Below are 17,565 nucleotides of genomic sequence, written 5' to 3'. Positions count from 1 at the left end.
GGAACTTTCCAGTGTTAGCTGTATATATATATATATATATATATATATATATATATATATATATTCAGAACTTTTGTAAAATGTGGTGTTTAAAAAAAAATTGATTTCTGTAAAGGTCTCTTTCTTTTCCACTTCGTAGGTGAAGTTGCATCAAGATCTCTGTGCGAAATGAAATGAAACACTTATCATGCATAAAATCTTATACATGAGTATTTCTCAAATCTGCGTTTGTGGTTCTACTGGATTGAACATTATGAAAAATAGAAATTAAATAAACAAATAAAAAGGCAGAAAAAGTAAATATTTGATTCATGTTATCTTTGCTTTAATATTTTGAGCTAGAAATAACGTACAGTTTCTGAGAAAAGCAAAAAGATTTAATTAATTGCGTATTACACATTACAGGTGTGAATCTCAAACAGAGTGATTACACAATGCAAAAGGTAAAGATTATACGTATTCTAATAGCTTATGTAGCGGTATTATTATAAAGTATTTGTGATAACCTTAAATTATTTTAAACAAATACTGATATGCACTTTTCTGTTACTACCTATATAAGGATTTTAATTAATATTATTTTTAGAAGAATATGCTCAAAAGAGACAAACAAATGATCAAATTGTTTTCGGAGGAGGACAAGAGTAGGGCATTCTCACTAATAAAGGTTGTCCTCATTTGAGTAAAAAAAAAAAAAAAAAGTTTGAGGAACGCTGTTGTACACCAAGAAAATTCTAGCATAGAACTACAATTTTATTATTATTATTATTATTATATCTGTTTCGAATCTTTTGTAGTAGTTCTTTAGAACGGAGAAGCTATTTAACGCGGAACTCTACAATATATTTTCATTATAAAATGCTTTTAGTAACTTAGTGCATATTATATTTGGTCTAGGAATTAATTCGTGCGGGTGGACAAGAGATGGCGCAACGAACGGAGCGTCCCACAGTTCCGTGTATCCACACATGTGTTGCAAACCCCTGTCATCGCGTATCGTTCGTAGTATAGGGCAGTGGATTAAAGCGTCAACAACACCAGTTAGTAGTTAAGTGAACATGGCGCAATTTGTGCCTGATAAAGTGTTTTTGCGGGGTGTCCTGCTGCATTACTTTAACATGCAAAAAAGTGCGACTGAAAGTCATCGTATTTTGGTGGAAGTGTATGGTGACCATGCTCTAGCTGAGCGAACGTGTCAGAAGTGGTTTGCACGGTTTAGAAGTGGTGATTTCGGCTTGGCAGACCAAGAGCGAGCTGGACAGCCAAAAAAATTTCAAGACGAAGAATTGACAGCATTGTGCTCGAGCAGGATTCGTGTCAAACGCAGGAACAACTTGCAGCAGCATTAGGCGTTGATCAAACAACAGTCTCCAAACGCTTGAAAGCCATGGGAATGATTCAAAAGATGTCACATTGGGTTCCACATGAATTGAAAGACAGAGACGTTGAAAGACGAAAAACCATTTGCGAATTGCTGCTTCAACGACAGAGCAGAAAGGGGTTTCTGCATCGAATTATTACGGGTGATGAGAAGTGGATCCATTACGAGAACCCTAAACGAAAAAAGGCCTGGGTGAAACCAGGTGAACCAGGTCCATCACAACCAAAACGAGATATTCACTGTGCAAAGGTTATACTGTGCATATGGTGGGATATGAAAGGTGTGGTGTACTATGAGCTGCTGCAACCGGGTGAAACTATGAATGGAGAACGTTATCGACGACAATTAATGCGTTTGAAGCAAGCTCTGGCCAGAACACGACCAGAATGGGAGAACAGACATGATAAACTTATTGTTCAATATGACAACGCTCGCCCACATATCGCAAAACCGGTCAAAACCTATTTAGAAAATGTCGGATGGGAAGTTTTACCCCACTCGCCGTATTCACCACACGTTGCTCCTTCGGACTACTACTTGTTCGATTGCATGAACAACGATTTGATTGGACAGCGGTTTACTTCTTCAGAAGATATCGAAACATGGGTCTCTGACTGGATCGCTTCCAAGGATGAGGACTTCTTTCGCCACGGAATCCGTACATTGCCTGACAGATGGGCGAAAGTGGTGGCTAGCGATGGACAATATTTTTCTTAAGGTATTTATGTATTTTGTGTTTGTACTACAGCTTCAATGTGTGCGTACCAACCGCACGAATTAATTCCTAGACCAAATATAATGCAAATTTTTAGTACCTTTTCTTTTTAAAAGTAACTTTAGTCCATATTATTTTATCGATACCTCGAAAATGAGCGGGACACTTTACTAGAATGGAAAATAACGGTTCTTCATAGACTTTTATATAGGTTACAAAGCCTCTTGGAAAAAAGATGGTATGGAAGCTGAATGTTGGGGAAGTGAGTGAGTATTAATCCTGAGTAAAGTGATTTGATACAATATTGAACTTACTTTCATGATCCTTGTTTTGCGTCGAAGAATGCTTGGTTTGCGTAATCCATTGAATTGACTGTTTAACATTGTTCACGTCTGAAATTTGTTGATTGTCGTGACCATTAAACTGAGAAATATATTCTGCTACATGTACTCTGTATTCAGTAACGCTCTTAGAAACACTGTCAGGCACGTAGCCAAGGGAGGAGTCCAGAACCCCCCCTTCCCTTCGAGACCAGAAATGGAAAAATTAAGGAAGGAAGAAACAAAATGAAATGAGAAAAAGAAGGATCAGCGTTAAAAATAATAATAATAAAAAAAAAAAACTACAGGAAGCTTTTGATTACTCTTTCGTATGAGGAGATTTGTATTAGTTATAATACATGGTGGCGAGGTGAGCGAGATATCCTGGAAGCGTCAGGGAATTTGAAATTTCTAGAAAAGTTACGGAATTCTCAGAATTTCTGCTACTAGTCAGGGAGATTTCAACCTTTCGAAAGCATAGTGCCGTTGTGTAACAGTGTGGACATTTTTTATCATAATTTTTCGTCATCGCATCCTTGCGGTGTCAAACATGTTATTTCAAAAACAATTTTCTACTACTCCTTTAACCTGTCATTTGAAACCGACAGTAGTTAACGGAATAATAAAAACAAAAAAATTATGTGGAAAGAAAGTTCTGTTAGCATTTGATTCAACAGAGATAGGAACGCAGATATTGTAAAATATTTTACAATACATTATGGAGTATATACTTTTTATAATAGTGAATATGTACTTTTTATAATAGTTGAGGTCATAAAGAAAGGGAAATTGTTATATTTGAATAAACAGAGGAAGGATGTAAATATTGTAAAATCTTTTTCAATACATCTTTATTATTATTATTATTATTATTTTACTGGAGATTTCTTCATAGTTTGTTATTAAAATACTTGCCAACATATCATTTTATTGTCCTAACAAACAAATATGTTGATAGTAAAATAGTTTAGATTGACCAAGCTCCTGAGCCTTCAGAATTTCATGTCACGCCGCTCCCCACCCCCTGTTACGAAATCCTGGCTAAACGAACCAATATATGTTCCAGTAAAATAGTTTAGAATGATCGAGTCCCTGATGTGATGACCAGTATTTCATGTCATGGACCCCCCCCCCCCCCCCTTCACGAAATCTTGGCCACGTGCCTGAACACTGTATTCAGTAACACTGGTGGATAAAAGAAACATTGGGCCTATGACTACCGTGAGAGTCTAAAAATGGAAAATTCCGAATGCTAGCAGAATGCGTTTTAATATGCGGAACTGACGCTAGTTTTCAATGTAGCTCATGTAACCAATTTTTAAAGTAACTTTTAATGTCTTCATAAAAAAAAGAAAATACAGACAATATACGTCCATTGTATTTTGTTATTTTTTGCGTAGTAACCTGTATCGTTCGTAACCTCTTAGTGGCATTGACCTGACCCCCGCCTTGATGTCAGATAGCCATGAAGCGGGCCGAAGTGACAATAGAAATATCTCATCGGTGTTCTTTTTGTTTTGGAGAGTAGAGTACAGTGTGGGCGAACAGGAATTATGCAAGTGAAGAGGAAGGTCGGAGCTTGCTGAACAACCATTTGACTTGTGCGTGCTGTGTATGTATGTTTGTTGTTGAATAGAGAGGGAGGGTTGGCATTAAGAGAAACGTGAAATGCTTTTGCTACTTGAAATTTGAAGTAATCGACGAATCTTAATATTTGGTAGTTAATTTTAAGCAAAAGATTCAGTGGCGGCTCTTGAAGCAAGTCCAGTTGGTAAAATAAATCATTTTATCATTTCAAGTTAAGGAAAGTAAGCTTACCTCATGTGCTAATTTTTGATGACGCAAGGTTTCATCCCGTAACTTACATTGATAAAATTAATATTTTTACCGTCTGGACTTCCTCCAAGAGACTGTTTTTACAGGGTGGCCCAAAAGTAGGTATGCACCCTTGCATTAATCAAGAGTTTATGGGTTTATTTGCTTCGGCTCTTCCGAGCTTAAGATGTAAGTAAAAAGACATTAAGAACAAATAATAAAGAAACCAAGTCTACCTGATGGATAACAATAAGACATTATATAAAATGCAATGAGCTGATCAGTACGGTACTGTATACCTACTTTTGGGCCACCCTGTATATTGCGAAATCTTAAGATTTTTTCCCCTCACAAAATTGTAATAAATGGTTTATTCATAAGAGTGATATTCTGTAGTTGTAAGTCTGTTTTAGCGAGTGTTGGATATATGTATTACAGACAGATGTGAATTTTGTAAATCTTTACTAACTTTTTTTTTTTTTTTTTTTTTCGAGAGAGTGAGAAAGAGCATGTGCTTTACATAATCTCCACAATCGATTGCATGTGTTACAGTAAAGCTGCTCTTTCACCTTCCGTAAATATCTTCGTTGTTTCTTTTAAAACTTTACTTTGGACTTTAGGAAATCGAAGAGTAAAAGATTTAAAGCAAGTGATAGGTATATTTGCTTCCTTTGAGTGTAGTTCCCTGGTGGATGATGTCGGGCTCGAAATTTCATTAAATAGTAAGCTCACATATCACATAGCCCATCTGTAAGGGTATATTCTAACATCACAGAAACAAATTATTAACTAGATCCATTAAAGCCTGCCCAGGAGCAATGCGATGTTTTTAATTTTATTTTAAAGGTGGCATTTCAAGATTAGCATCTCTCTACTTTAGCCTGCGAATGCTCAATTATGACTGCACCAGCATCGCATTTTAATTGTACAGACCCAACTCGGAAAACAAAAACGAATGTACAGTATCAGGTTGTTGCTGTGGATAAATGTCAGATTGACTATTACACCAAAGACGAGCTTGTACTTTTCCCGATATAGGCAGTTGAGAAGTAGTGAATTTAGGTTGAGTAAGGTAATTAAAAGCCGTGTTTCAAATCCAGGTTCTTGCGATGCAACGGAGTTCCGTGTGTTTTCTTAATTGTGCAGGGAGGGAGAAAGAAAGAACAGTGAATACGTCCAATATACAGTTATTTTGTAAGTTCCCATTGCCAGTAAGCACCCACTTGACGTGTACAGACTTCGGTAATATTAAATATGCATCCTATTAATTCATTAATAACTTTCCATTGTCAAATTATGAAGTCCAAGAACTAACATAAAACAGATTGCCTGCAGTAGCGACTCTTGAGGGACGTGACTCCCCACACCTGTAAGGAAAATATTCATATAGTGTAAAGTATTGAAAAAAAGAAAAAAAGACAAATAACCAAAAGGAAGTACTAGAATGTTCATTGTCTAGATAAACTATGAGTAAATTCAAGAATAATTGGATGCCTAAGTTTAGAAACTCGTATTTGTTTCATAGACGTCGAAGAAATAGCAGTCTACCAATAGTTTTATATGATATGACACCATTTTAGGGCAAACATAAGCTGAAGGGCATTTATTAATTAATAGAAGGTAAGGTTAGCTTAATTATTTCTGATTCAGGAAAAACTATATAGAATTAACATCAATACCGAAGAAGGTTTAAACCATGTGAATCCAGTGTTCATTTGTACTGACGTAATGAAAATTCATTCGAGGTTAGATGCCATCAAAATGACTAGTATGGGAACAAAATATTTTATATCAGCTATACCATGGTATTCAAGTCTGATAGCAAGCAAACGAATGGGTGGAGGGTACCGAGGGAAACGCGTTAGAATATGATTTCGAAGCTGTCTTGGGCGCATGTTTTCCAAAAATCAATAGTATTTTTTCATTCTTTCTTCGACTGTTTGTAATAAATGTTAGCTTTACTTGTGTAAGATATGTTCATAAGATGCGCAGAACAACTCAAATGCAGAGACCTGAAGCGATCAACGTGAGTGGTTAGTAATCCAATGTCGGAAACATTTCGATAGTTATTGGTTATTCCCCCTAGAGCAAGTGGGTGAGTGCTGTTGGGACCCATTCCGCAGGCGCACAACTGGTTCAGGTTCGATTTTCTTTAGCTCTTTCTGTTGCTTACCTTTTTTTCTGCATCCCATATACGGGAAGAATTTTGTCGCAACTTAACATTTAGCTAGTACTGAAGATGGGACGGATTCAAATATATTTTTTACTTGTTAACACCGTCGTAAAATTGTCGAGCCACATTCACATTTTTTAAAGAATCTAAACATAGAGTTCTAAATGTATTTAATACAATAATCTCAGCTGTTCATAATTTCATGATTACTCTGTGATTATGCGTGTATTAATAAATAGTGGGGAAACTTTTAATTAGTTGTGTACTTTCCCATGCACGAAATAAAATTATTCTAAGGAACTTCTATGTACGGTTATGTTTATTCATAGTAAATTTTTTATGGGACTGATAATGCTTCGGTGGAACGAAAATTTGGTTAGTCCGAATTAAATCTCACAGTACAGTACGTGGGCCATAAATATATGGAGTGAGGGAGTGGATGTATACAATCAACGCATCGTAAAAATGAACTTACTCTGAGTAAAAGAAATATTATAGTCTTTTTTTTTTTTTTTTCGATTCAGATAACTCGGAAATTCAGTTGAGATTTAGTTAAACTGGACTGTTATGTACTTTAAAAAAAAAAAAGAAAGAAAAGAAAAGAAAAGAAAGAAAGAAAGAAATCAGTTGGTCACAGCTCCAGTATAGATAAACGATTAGCATTCTCGCCTAGGAATTTGAGGTTTCGGTGGAATTGCAACGTTAATACGAGAGAAAGTCAGTAAGTTTACAAATTGCTACAGAAAGAAAAGGTCTTACACGGCAGCTAGTTTTATTTTTCCACATAACCTGTAATGTATCTACATTGACAGTTGTATCATAGTTGTAGAAGCGCCCCAAAATCTGTGTAGAACAGTGATGGCACAGGTCACCAGGGTCTGGGTGCCGCTTCTCAGATCTAGCTTAATCTGGAGGCACACGAAACTATAGTTTTACAGCATTAGTGGATTAGCGGTGTCTATTTCTCTAAGTCGAATATTTAGGGATTCCATTCCCTATGCATTGTGATATTATTTCTTAGTCAAGATATGATGATTTTAATGTTTCAGATATGTTATCTTTGAATTAAGAGTGGTTTCTAACACAAACAATACAAGATGATCTAACAAATGACTTTGGGCTCAACGGTATTGCTCATACTCTACATCCTGTCGCTCCTATCACACAGCAAGTACAACTTCCACAGCGGAGGACGTAACCTTGATTTTTTTTTTTTTTTTTTTCATCTTCGCAGAAGACTGATTTTTCCATTTCATTGACGCACACTTCGTTTCAGGTTCATAATGATGCACCCATGTTGCATTCCTGTAGCAGTCTGTTAAGCATTTCTTCTTCCTAGGTATACTAACATGCGTATTCTAAGGATTGTCCATTCAAATACTTCGTGTTCTTCAGTCTTAATGTCTGGAGGACCATACTGTAGGCTAATGTGTGTGAGCATCCCAACTCCAGGTGCAGTTTGGTGAATCCATAAACCCCTGTGCCCTACTAACTATATTGTGTGTTTTCTTCGTTGGAATCTCCACTGGGGCACCTACATGACTCAGGTGCACAGCTTGTTAAGACTCTTCTCCCAATACTAAAGTACGTAGTGTCAGATTCAAACGTCTTTGCTGTTCTTTCGAATTAAGTTGTGGCATGGGTATTTATTTTGAATATAACTTCAGTGCAGGCATTGTACATTATATAGATTGATTTTCTAATCTGCATTAGATCGATCATTTTAGTTAGAAGATGTTTCTATCTATCTCAGTCCTCAGTTAGAAGACGTATCCTAATAATAATCTTCTGCCAACCCCAACCGGGTTGCTCTCGCAGCCAGCCTATACAGCACTTGATGATAAGGCATTCTCGGCCACGAACAGGAAAAGACACGCTGTACAATTTTCCACACCAATTAACATTTTAAAATTTCCATTATTCTGACCAACATGTAATTTCGATTTGGGTATATAGACCTTGTTTTCTTCTAAATTACTATTACATGGTTCCCACTGGTGAGGAAAGTCAGGGAAAAAGACTGGAAATCAGGGAAAGGTCAGGCAAATTTTATAAAATGTATTTTTTATAACATTAATAGTACACAAATTTCAGCTTAGCCAACCATTAATGATCACAGTATGGAACGTTGGGTGATAAGTGGAATGTACAATCCACAGCAAAAAACCTGCAACATGAGCATGTAAGTTTATTGTGAAACTACACCTAACAGCGCAGGGAATCAACATGACGTCTAAATGGCACGAATCACGCCAGGACAAATTTCGCGTCCTCCGCTGTACACTTATTTTGGAGCAAAAGACTTCGTTGTTTCACAATAAACTTACATGCTCATGTTGCAGGTTTTTTGCTGCGGATTGTACAAGCAATTGATTATTATTTGTCCCTATATAATAAATGTTCTCGTATATAAATATTCAATGTTATTTATTCCTTAGTTATATGTCTACGTCATCCGACACCTGTCATGAAAGTCAGGGAATTTCCTGTCAAAGGTCAGGGAGAAGTCAGGGAAAATGATTTTTCCAGATCAGTAGGAACCCTGTATTACATATTTTATGGTTCCAAATTGATTATGGTAAGACAATTATTTCTTCATCTGAGTCTTTAATTTACAAATCATTAGTATGTAATTCGGTTAACCTGTTTGCTCCTATAAAAAATATCTTACAAATATCCTTCGTTATATTGTTGAAAACAAATTATATATATTTTCTATGAAACTTTGACAACTTTTGTCTCGGTCAGTATATACAGTATATATATATTTTTTAAAGGGGGCATAACATAGTAGAATAAAGAATAACATCAGTCTGGGATATTTTAGCAGCACGTATTGTTTATAAGTAGGGCGTGGACTTTTTTGGTGCTCCACCAAATAATAGAATATTTGCTTTCCTGACTGCTAGGAAGTAAGACATTTGTTTTTAAAGTATTTAGCTACTATTTGAGATGCATCCCATCGTTCCTTTGAGTAATTATATCGTTATAAGCTCCAATAAAAGTAGGATAAAGTCTCCGAATTCTCTTTTTATATTTGTTCTTTGTTGATTCGTGTGTAGTGAGCAATTTGGTCCAGTGTTTGTTAGGAGTCTGAGGCTCGCTTCGTGATGAATATCCTAACTTAAGATTGATTTATACTCATACCCGCTAACTAGGTGGTCCGGGTTCAGTCTTCTTTGGGTGGGGGAGGATTATTTTCTAATTCCACCCTTGTTCGAATGGAGTTCTGAGGTTTACGCACTTTTTTTTTTTTTTTTTAATAAATCTTTTTAGATGTTCCTGACTTGAGTAGTAGTTCTGAAAGTCATTTGCTGGTTTCGCGGAGTACAAGAATGAAGAATGTTTTGGAAGAACACCATTCAGTAGTTTAATAAATATTTTATGTTTTGCGAGTAAGATTTTGTAAATAGTGAAGAAAGAGAATCAGTCGTAACAATTATTCTGTCTTGTGTGTGTGTTTTTTAATTCGAGTTAATGATAAACGTGAAAACATGGAAGAAGGTTCAGTGAGTATAATTATACCTTTCACTATTTTTTTTCTCTGTGTGTATTACGCAATAAATTCTATATGATGTTACGCAACAAGTTTATCCCTTATATAAATCTCCAAGGACTGACTTTAGTATTAAAATTGAATGAACAAATCTCGAATTCTGAAATACCAAGAGTTAGAAATTATTGAACAGAGTAGACCATTTATTATAAAATGACTTCGTATCTTTTAAATTATTAGGTAAAAATTCGATGAAGTTTCGGAGCATGCGGATATCGATAGATAAACATAATTTGACATACTCCTAATTAACATCTTCCACGACGATTTATTTTCTGAATTCTGATAATTGAAGTATGGAACATAATTTGACATACTCTTCATTAACCCCTTCCACTACGATTTATTTTCTGAATTATGATAGTTGAAGTAGGTGGTTTATCATTATATAACTTTCAAAACATCAATATAGTAACCCTACGTGATGCTACAGTAGTTTAAATTTTATGACTAGTGTAGCTCGTCATTGTGCGATTTGGCACAGGGAGACCATGACGAGCAAGACTCGTCATTTCAGTGCAAGGAATTAATTTCTCAAAAAGTGTAGCCTATATCATTTATCTTTCTTGAATTCAAGAAAATTTGGAAGTAATGTTTCCAGAAACTTTGCGCGTGGCTGTTCAAATTAGCCACGCAGACTGTTTCTGTATATATACTGCATGCATGATTTTGACTACAAATGCTCAGATACCGTAAAAAAAAGTTAAGTACATGCACATAAGATGTAGGTTGCATAAAGAAGACAGTTTATATATATATTCTATTCAGTAATGTTTATATATATATATATATATATATATATATATATATATATATATATATATATATATATATATATATATATAAAAGACAGTTTATATATATATATATATATATATATATATATATATATTCTTTCTTGCCATTGTCAGGAAAAGAATACCTTCTGTACGCTGTTGAAGTAAACCTGAATTGTTGGCTGTTGTTGGCATCCGTACACCTTCATCTCGTCGCACGCTACTTGATATGATGTTTCTTCATAGAATTCTAAATGAGAAACTTAGAACTGAAGAACTAATCTCTAAATTTAATATTCGGGTACCTGCAAGAACTAGTGAACTGCTTCATTGCAACACGCCTCGATTATCAATTATTCAGCGTTCTTTGTTTCATAGACTGGCTTCTGAATTTAACTCCATTGCTTCTGACGGATATTTTTAAATCTGAGAATGTATTCCGACGGGAAATTATTGCTACACTTATAGAACATTAGTTTTATTTCAATTTGTTATTGCTACACTTATGGACCTTTATATAGCTTTTTGTTTACACTTGTTATTGTTAATTTTATATTCTATGTTATATTGTAATATGGCTGCCTTGCTGTATCTGAAACTTTGGCAAATATAATATACTGTCTGCTTTATCTTATAACTGTGGCAGAACTAAAAGTAAAAAAGGAAGATAAATATGATATTTTCCCAGAGCTTTAGATTTCTCTTCGAAATAGAGGAGACTGAATAAAACACTGGTTGAGACACGCACGCAGATAATAAAATCGAGATTTAAGATGAACAGGACACGTGGGTAGGTAGGCGAACATTGTATAAGGTTTCAGTTGCTAAGCCGGTAAAAAGAGGATTTTGCGTGGACCAAGGTGGAAGGATAATATTAGAAGATTGAGTAACAGCAATCCTAACCGAGTTGGATTGATATAGGAGATGATACATTTCAGTAGCGGCATACGCACTTGTGTATGTATGTGTGTGTGTGTGGGGGGGGAGTTCAAAACTTAGCATTAATTCTTATGAGATGTTATATGGGTAGTAAAGGTAATAGCAACAAAAGTTACGTGAAGTCTAATCGCTGGAAATTGCATTTAAAATTTTCGAGAGTTAATACCAAACCACTTGTCTAGAAGTCTACATCGTTAGTTTCTGAGTCTTCTGTTCTTTTTCTTCTTAGTTTCTGAAAGTATAGTTCAACATAAATGGACGATTATTTCGACCGTTCATAATGCCTTTTTTGAGTTCGCCCATACTACTCGGAACACCGTATATATTTTTTAAAAGTATATTTAGCTTGTAAAATGAGCGCTTTATTTACTTCTTTTCTCTCTTATTAATCCACTAACTAATCGTAAGGTATACTTCGGTCAGATATTTTTAATAATAATAATTTTTATTCCAGAAATCTCTGAGAACATCAGATATATATTACAATCGTCAGAAATAATAGTTAAAAATTAAAAATTTTAGGGTTACTTACATAACATACCATAATATAAACAAAGATCACTCTATAACAGACGAAAATGTTCTAACTATCAATTTTGAGTTCGAAAAATATATACACTATATATACAATTATTAATAAGTAATTTCTGTACTTGCTTTTTAAAGGCCAAAAATGGAAGTTCTCTTAAACATATAGGAAGAAAATTATAAAATTTAACTGACATATAGTAAAAAGTTTTTTGTGTCTTGCTATATTAACATATAATAATTTTAAGCGGTTTCTGTTTCTAGTTTGATATGTATGATAATACCCTAATTCATTGTAAATATGATTGTTTTCCTTGATATAAAGCAAACATTGATATATATGAAAATTGCAGGAACTATCATAATTCCTAGTTTAACAAAGTTTGACCTACAATGTACACGACTAGGGAGACCAAGCATCGATCTTACACTTCTGCATTTTCAATAGGCTTTTGATGGAGGAATGATGACTCCAAAGTATCGTGCCATAACTTAAATGACTATGAATTTTCGCATAGTAAACAGTTTTAAGTACCTTTAAACTTAGCACAATCTTAATTTACCTATTTACTCGTACCTGCCACTGAAATTGATAAATTTTTCTTTCTATCTACCTATCTTTCTCTCTCTCTCTCTCTCTCTCTCTCTCTCTCTATATATATATATATATATATATATATAGAGAGAGAGAGAGAGAGAGAGAGAGAGATTGAGTGTGTCAGAGGGTTTGGAGTAGTGCTGTTGAATTTTTGTGACATTTGCGGTTTTCGGTTTTTGAGAAAACCGATTTTCTGAAAATCGAAAACCGCAAATGCGGTTTTCAAAACCGAAACCGCAGCGCAAAAGCGGTTTTCAAAACCGAAACCGCAAATGCGGTTTTCAAAACCGAAACCGCAGATGCGGTTTTCAAAACCGAAACCGCAAAAGCGGTTTTCAAAACTGAAACCGAAAAAGCTCTTTTCGAAAGCGAAAGCCGCCCGAAACCGTGTTTGCGGTTTTATAAGGGATTGTCCTTTTCAAAGCAGAAACAATGTTTGCTGTTTTTAATTACACCTTTTAACAATTGTGAAAGCATCTATCGATCGAGACAAATGTATTAATTTATATGTGTGTTTTAACTTTTTTATTTGCTCCAAGGCTATTATGGTAATGTGTGCAGCACAGTGCGAAAGGGATAATTCGATGGTTGTACAAGTCACAGCTAAATTAGGGTGACAAATACTGACGTTCGATTCTTAGCTTTTTTTTTTTTTTTTAGTTATTTCTTTGACGACACTTTCAATGTACTTTTCGGCTGCAGGGAAGCAAACTGGACCCCACCTGATTTTCATATATGTTGTAAATTAGACCACCAGGAACACGAATCTGAAGGAATTTTGACATTTCAAATGTCGGAACTCGAGATATTCGAACATAAATTGACCATGGAAGCAAACTGGACCCCACCTGATTTTTATATATTTTGTAAAGTAGGCCACAAGGAACACGTATCTGAAGGAATTTTGACATTCCGAATTTCGGAACTCGAGATATTCGAACATCAAGTGAAAACGGAAGCAAACTAGACCTCAACTGATTTTTATATATTTTGTAAACTAAACCACGAGAAACACGAATCTGAAGGAATTTTGACATTCCGAATTTCGGAACTCGAGATATTCGAACATAAAGTAACCAGGAAGCAAAAAGGACACTATTTGATTTTTATATATTTTGTAAACTGGACCAAAATTAGCAATTATCTGAACGAATTTTGACATTCCGATTTCCCGATCTCGAGATACTAGAACTTATACAGTAGTTTTATGTAATATGTATAAAAGTAACGAAGAAAGTTCTGTCGCTTTTTGACCTATCACTTAGAGCATAGATATGTCACCAAAGACGTACCTGGAAGATCAAAAATAGTACCCATCAGTATCAATGACCTTCTGCCAACGTTCGGGATGGGCATGGATTCCTTCGCGGTAGAACTTGGTTTGCCATGAAGCGAAGAAGGTATCAAGTGCTTTTAGCACCTCTACTACGGAGTTGAACTGGAGTCCTCTAAAGTGAGTGTCCAAGGAAAGGAACAAGTGATAACCGGACGGTATAATGTCCGGACAGTATGGCGGATGCAATAGTGTTTCCCATTCAAGGTGTAGGATGGTGTTCCGGCTCATTCTAGCTATGTGGGGCATAGCGTTGTCCCGTAATGGGGGAACCCCTTAGCGATTGAGAAGTGTTGGCTCCAGGGTTTTGAGTTTTTCTTGAACACGGCTCAACTGCTGACAGTAGACAGTTGCATTGATGTTCTTCTCTGACCGCCCGGTAGCAGTTCCCGATGCACGCTGTCGTGAGCAGTCCACCAAACACACAGGAGGACTTTCTGGCCCGGAAACAAATCATCTGGGACACATAGACCCAACTTGTAGTGCTTCCCAAATTGATGGAGGTGCTGGCGAATGGTTTCTCGACTAACATTGAATGTTAGCACCAGTTCCTCACATGTCTGTTCGGCTCAATTGCTACCTGAAGATCCTCATTTTGTACATGTGTTGGTCTTCCGGCACGTGTGGTGCGTCTTTCGTGAGTGTTTCGTCACCGTTCTTAAACTTGCTAAACCACCCTTGCACTGTCTGCGTAATCACGACACCCTCACCAAAGGCCTGAGGTATCTTCCGCCCCGCTACAGGGCGTTTGATCCAAGTTGGAACTCGTACAGCATACACGCCCCTATGACGCTCTGTGGAGGTTCCATATTCACTCCGTCCTTACATACGTTTACGTTGTAACTGAACTTCCACAACCAGGTAGAATGTCGGATATACCCACACCAACAACTGACCTTCGCCTTATCTCCATTCGCATTAAACTCACGGTATGAGGGTCAATTTTACACAGAATTCCACAAAAAGCGACAGCACTTTCTTGGTTACCTTTATATATCTCTCAGGACATAATGTTTCGTATAGAGAATATTGTGTTTTTTTCATATAGCGTCTATATTAAACTTTAAGTTTTAATATCTCGAATTCCGGAGGTCGGAATGTGAAAACGCCTTCAGATTCGTGTTCTTCGTGATCTAGTTTACAAAATATATAAAAATCAGGGGAGGTCCAATTTGCTTCCCTGCATCCTACTTTTCAAACGAAACAGTTTTCCAGAGTGTACATTTTGCTTCAAACTGAGTTCTGCCCTGGCTAAGAAACGTAAATTCGCTTCTATAAGAGTCTTTAAAGTTACACTTGAAATTGTCGTTCGGCATTCTTGTAGCTTGTGAAGGTATGAATAATTCAAGTATGTTTGTTACAACATCTACAAACGAACATTCATTCGTATAGAACCTCCAATACATTACATAGAAAACACATGAACTATACAAAGAAAACCATTGTGCATTAGAGCAGATCTCTTATTAGCAAATGATTCTGCACACGCGCACTGCTCAGATAGCCCAGAGCTTGAGCCTGAGCGCGAGTCCAAATTTAACTCAATCGCGATTGAGATTGTCAAAGGTGTAGCGGTTTACGTTGAATATACCATACCAACACTTTATCAACTAAGTCCTCTTAGATTTTTCTCCAATCCCAAAAAGCGGGTGGTTTTTCGTGATTAAGATATGTTTAAGCGGGGGACGAATATATAACCTGAAAATCGGGTGGTACCCGCTAAAATAGGGTAATATGCCAACACTCAATAGAAATAAGGTATATCCCTATTTAAGATCACTACACATGCAACTCATGAAATTCAATTTGAAATATCATCCACTTAGACTGACATCTTTTATATTATTATTGCTCTTTCCCCATATTTTTAAAAATAGTACTGCCACTCTTTCTTTTGTTAACAAAAAGGCACCACCTCCCTTTCTTAATATAAAGAAAGAGAAAAGAAAGAAAGAAAATCTCTATCGCAATACACAATTTTATTGTTGATTTGTTGCCACTCCGATAAATGTGAATGTTGTGGTTTTGCATGTGTCGACTGGCTTCTTATCGCAAGTCCCAGACACCTGCAATAGTTTATACTAGACGGAAACACCGATCATATTTTATTCTGTATCTTTTTACTTCCCAATAACGATAGCCGTGCCTCTTTGAGAAATTGCAACTTATTTTTTTTATTATTCTGCCAATTGTAAAAGTATAGAATTTCCCTACACTTTAGGACATTTTAAGAAAAAATACCTTCTTTTCCTTCTGCAAATTTTGATCATTTTTCCCTAAGCCGCCGGGGGAAATTTCCCTCCATCTGGCAACTGAGAGCCGGTTTGGGAAAAGATTCTTTGCTGTTTTCTCGTCGTTACTTGATATTAGTGCTGTAGAATTTTTGTGACATTTGCGGTTTTCGGTTTTTCAGAAAACCGATTTTCTGAAAACCGAAAACCGCAAATGCGGTTTTCAAAACCGAAATCGCAAAAGCGGTTTTCAAAACCGAAACCGCAAATGCGGTTTTCAAAACCGACATTTCGGTTTTATGAAATTTCACTTTTTCGAAAACCGGTTTTCGGTTTTTTCAAAAACCGATTTCGACAGCACTAGTTTGGAGCCTCTTGCCTGTCAGTGGCAGAATGTATTACAAACAAGCAATTTTTCGTAGTTAAATTGTGAAATTAATACTGTCGGTTTTATCTCCAAGGTTTTGCCATTTAAAGTCAGTTCGCAAGGTGCACATCGAATCGCATACATAAACTGTATATAATACGATGAATCTACTCAACGTGCACTCTATGGCAACGCGCATAGTAGGTTGGGAACCCGCTGCTCTGAATCTTCATTTGATTACTTCGGAACCAATGGCGACGTTTCCCTCCAGAGCGGCGCTCTTTCAGTTTCCGCGTTGATCTGAAAACAAGTCACGTCCTTGGCCATCTGCGCTGCGTCGCCGCGTTGGAATGGGTTGACGAGTAGTAGAGTTTCTTTCGTAAACACGTGGTGAAGTTTTCAGTGTAGGATTGTGAGTAAAGTTTGTGAAACAGGTGGAACAATAGTTTTCTTATGTAACAGATTGAATGATAGCGTGGTTTCGATTGTCATGGGAATTATTTCTCATATAGACGGAGAAAGTAGTTTTGTATAGGCTGTTTACTGTGTTTTCTGTCCTTCCTACGTTTCGCAGCGTCACATTGTTATTGCGTTGAGTCATTTTCAGTGAAATGTTTGCAAACATTAAGCTTTGTGTAAGTGATCTTCTCCAAATGAAGTGTGGATTTATGACATAAGTTCTTTATTATCAATAGGACAAATTACACACATACGGTAGGCCTGATTTCATGGTTTCTCAGCGTGGTTTTAAAAAATATGATAATGTTAGTACTACCGGTAATTCATTTTATAATTGAACATTCTAACATAGAGTAACTGTCATAGTATTTGAA

At 36.1% G+C, this 17,565-nt stretch overlaps 1 protein-coding gene across 5 annotated transcripts in view; it reads left to right on the top strand.

Moving 5' to 3' along the window:
• LOC145668101 (uncharacterized) overlaps window positions 1–17,565 on the top strand; it is a 104,571-nt gene that overhangs the window by 33,631 nt on the left and 53,375 nt on the right. Inside the window, exon 1 of one of the 5 annotated variants that reach the window (XM_081735628.1) lies at window positions 17,196–17,367. The exons of 3 other annotated variants lie outside the window; for them this stretch is intronic. The gene's annotated coding sequence lies outside the window, so the exon portion shown is untranslated. Of the gene's footprint in view, window positions 1–17,195; window positions 17,368–17,422; window positions 17,447–17,565 lie in introns of those variants that run through there. One more of the 5 variants, XM_081735627.1, reaches the window with a different exon arrangement.

Source organism: Thermobia domestica, chromosome 13 (assembly GCF_964235325.1).
Source record: "Thermobia domestica chromosome 13, izTheDome1.hap1.1, whole genome shotgun sequence".
Lineage (NCBI taxonomy): Eukaryota > Metazoa > Arthropoda > Insecta > Zygentoma > Lepismatidae > Thermobia > Thermobia domestica.
This window is presented reverse-complemented; position numbering and strand designations above follow the sequence as displayed.